Source organism: Genypterus blacodes, unplaced genomic scaffold, assembly GCF_046128005.1.
Source record: "Genypterus blacodes isolate CSIRO-AG114 ecotype Tasmania unplaced genomic scaffold, CSIRO-AGI_Gbla_v1 ptg000048l_1, whole genome shotgun sequence".
NCBI lineage: Eukaryota > Metazoa > Chordata > Actinopteri > Ophidiiformes > Ophidiidae > Genypterus > Genypterus blacodes.
Genome location: NW_027466861.1, coordinates 1,722,474 through 1,726,504, shown reverse-complemented (window position 1 = coordinate 1,726,504; position 4,031 = coordinate 1,722,474).

Below are 4,031 nucleotides of genomic sequence, written 5' to 3'. Positions count from 1 at the left end.
TCTTTGTCATTACTGTCGAGCCTGCATTGCCCACGGATTAGTCTTACATTTTTCTCAGCCTGTCTGCATGCATTGGTGTTTGTTCCTCTTCATCTGCACTTACCTGTGTAGTTTTATTAGCACAGTAGCCATCTGTGTGTGTGTGTATTTTGTGTAATTCTGGAGTGCAGGAGCTGTCTTGTCCGGTTTAAAGGCGGATAAAGGTTCACTGCTGCTGAAAGGGAAATCTCACAGACTCATGCTGGTCTAACTTACCATGTAGGGCCACCTCAGATATAACAAATGCTGCCGCCCACCTCCATTAATATTGCATGGCATTTTTATAACATTACCTCACCTTACCCCAGGCTCATGCCTGGATAATACAGAGCCAGCACCTCAGCCTGCTGCCTGAATGCAGCGGGAGGCTGTAGAACCCAATGTAAGACTGTGATGGCACAGCTTCCCTCACTCATATAAGGAGAAAAGGCTCTCGCAGAGATTTAACCTCCAACAAGGCCCGAAAGTCCTAATATGTAGTTTAGTCTTTTGGCGATCATTACACCGAATTTAAATATTTGGTGGTTGCATGTTTCTCTCCTTCTTTGTTAATATGCAGCGACTCCATCAATGCCTGTTCAAGCGCGTGTGTGTGTTAATCCACCACATCGTTTGCATTTTTTAAAATTCGTTTTCATTGCGCAAGAGTTCATTAGCATTAATCAAAGGGATGTTGACTTCAAATAAAATAAAAAATCTAAATAAAAAAAATGATTATCACCTGGAATACAGAATAAAAATGCGAATCTGATTTTGCAAATGAGCTCATCATGCGGCTCTGCTGGATGACGTCCCAGAACGCGACCTGGATCGGAGCTTAATTGCACATGTTGATAGACCTCCAGGGAGCAAACTGCAGCCAACACTTCCCCATATTAACTTTACTTAATTAAACTGGCACATTCCCTCGCATGGCCTTCAGAACCTGTTGACAGTTTGTTGCACACACACACACACACACACATACACATGCGGGAGTGTGTGTGTGTGTGTGCGATTGAGGCTGCAGCACATTCTTTGAAACTTTACTACATTCCGGATGAGGAATTCTTTACTATCTTCCTCTGAGAGCTTGAGACCTCCCGTAACTTTCCCTGCTGCATCTGGAGTTTAATCCCGATGAGTACTCAGGTGTGTCTTGTGTGCTTCTGGCTGATTTCTGTGAACGTGGGGATCATTTCTAGACATCATATCTGTGCTTTGGTCTTTTTCCCCCCTCCACTAGCATGTTTGAATTATTATCTAACATGACTTGTAGGCAGACGAGAGGCAAACACAAATGCTTGAGGGCGCTTATCTGCTCAGAATCCATTCATTCCTCAGCAAGAGAAGTTTAAATCTGTCTTGCCAATATATGCAAATGGAATTGTCTAGAATATTTACAGAATCGGTGGCCACAACAAGTCCATATCCTCTCTGCTGGAGCTCTCCCAACCCTGACATTAGAGATTTTCGATGAGGAATTCAACTGTAACCCAAAGATAAAACATGAATATTATATCATACTGCAGCATGTAGGATTTTATACAGCGCCAGCATTTTATTCCTACAATTCCACATGACAGCTACAGGATGTTGAACGCTACAGGATGTGGTTGTGAAATCCGCATGACATCCTGATAGAGTCTTGAATGGAGGAGGAATCACTCTCACAATTGTCTCTCATTCTCAGGTGGGAGGAGTCAACCTGAGATCTGACAACATGGTGGGCGGTCTAGAGGTCGTCAACCTGCGTGAAGAAGTGGGAGGAGCCATCGCAGAAGTGGACAAAGGCCACAAACTCTTGAGGTTAGTTCATGGTCTGGGTTAGTTGTTAAAGTTATTTCCAAATGATCTTTGTGGGTAAATTAATGGATAGTTTCAGTGGTTTTGTGCAGACTATGAAATGGGCTGTGTTGCATTTAGTCAAGATTGCTTTCAGGTACATTTTTGGTGATATACTGCAGCTTCACATGGTACCTTAAACACATTTAATCAGCAAAACAACAGGTGATCCAGTGTTTGAAAGTAAAATAAATGAAGCCATCTTGCTGTTTTCTCCAGATTTCTCATTTTTTAGGTTATGGGAGAATAATGGAAGCAGCTTGTCTTTATGCGTTAGGCAATTAAAATGTGTTGATAAATTAGCCGACATTAGAAATCTAAACATTTCTGCATTTCGTCACGACTGCGTGCGATCCCCTCATCTGTTTCCTGTTGGATAATTAGTCACTAATTAGTTGTCAGAGCTTGCTTGCGATTCTCAGCACGACCATTACACATCCTTTTATTTTCACGTGTCACCAACCAACCAAATTTCGCAACAGCAGCTTTAGCTGATTGTTGTTCATTATCGATGCCGCAGTGTGATGCGTGATTAATGTTAGAGCAGCAATGTCAAAGCTCGCCTGTATTCTTCTTTTAACTCTTTATAAACACATCACATCACAGAGCCAAGCCCACACTTGTTCTAGACACCTTCACCATGAGATCCCACGTGTTCAATAAACGAACATGAAATGTTTGTACTTGTACATTGCTCCTGTCTACATCCGTACCAAATTTTATCCATCTAGATCTACTGGATCATATTTTACTGAAGTTTTACTAAACCTTGGTCATTTTCTGTGAGTTGGTGGTGTAAACTATGCAGGAAGTCATATATTTACCGAAACAACGCTCCAAAACGTATATTGAAATTTAATTTTCACGGGTAAACCGTCTCAGCTTGTTCATCTGCTTGACCAGAAGAGTTTAAATGGCCCGGTGTCAAAGCCGACAACAAAGTTTAAGAATCATTCATGTCAAAGTTGTGTGAACGGCCAAAACTGCCATTTTCCTTCAAATTAGTTCTGACTAATCAAGCCGTTAAGAATATTCCTTTTTGCACAGAGGATCTCTTTTTTAATGCATTTATATTAATTCTTTATTTCTATCTCATCCTGTTATTTTCCTCGTGGCCCCGGCGGTGCAGTTTGGGCAAATTAAAGACGGTTTGCAATAAGACGCGCACTTAAGCGGCTCGGACAACGGCGACAGATCTTCATTAAAATAATAACGCAATAATGTTTATGCACCGCCTCATCGACATGCACTCGTGCTCTCTCCTTCTGAGGGCGTCTGTCGCAATAATGTGATTATTTGCAAGTGTAATGGAGCCCGGTATGGTTGAAAGGGAGCGTGGAGGGGAAGGGACGGAGGAGGGGAGGGGGGGGGGGCATGCAAGCTCGGCGATAGAAAAATGAGGTGAAAAAAACAAGATAAAACAGAAGCAAGGGGAGGCAAAGTGCTGATTGAATAATTGAGCATCTCATTTGGAGCTGTGCCATTACAATAACTGTTTAAACACACCGAGCAGGGTCCAAACCCTCCAGTGGGACGGGACGATGATTGTTCATGGGCGATTAGGCAAATTGCTAACTAAAAATATGTGTGTTTAGGAACAAACAAAAAGTGGAAGAAGACTAATGAAGTTGTTAGGGCACACTTTCAAAATGGCAACTTCCCATTAGCGATCCTGAGAGTATTAAATGGAAGCTAAAGACAAATGTTTTAAAGACGGCCCGGTCAGCCGCGCAACTCCGGCTCCTCGCGTCTCCTCCTGCCAGCGCTCGGCTAATGACGGGCTTAGCGTTATTTAAACACAACAGAAAGGTCACATGAGGTTCTATATGTGGCCTGCAGGCCGTTTCAGAGCCACGCAGCTTATCCTTCATCGGCTAATAGACCCATTCGGTCGCCCGTAAGGTAATTTCCACCACAGGAAGCACTGACCTCTACAGAGAATATCAATACTGTATACATCAGTATGATCAGCAGCATCGTGTCTCTTGAGATGCTTCCCTTCCCTTCCCTTGTTTTGTTTATTTTCTTTCAAAACCTGAATTGTGGATTGTAGACAGTTGGTGTTTGTGTTTACGCTCGCAGCATTTATTATGATTTTATTAGTCTTCTGTTATCGACGCTGCAAAGGTCTTGACCCTGACTGAGACTCTCCAGAAGGACCTCCACTC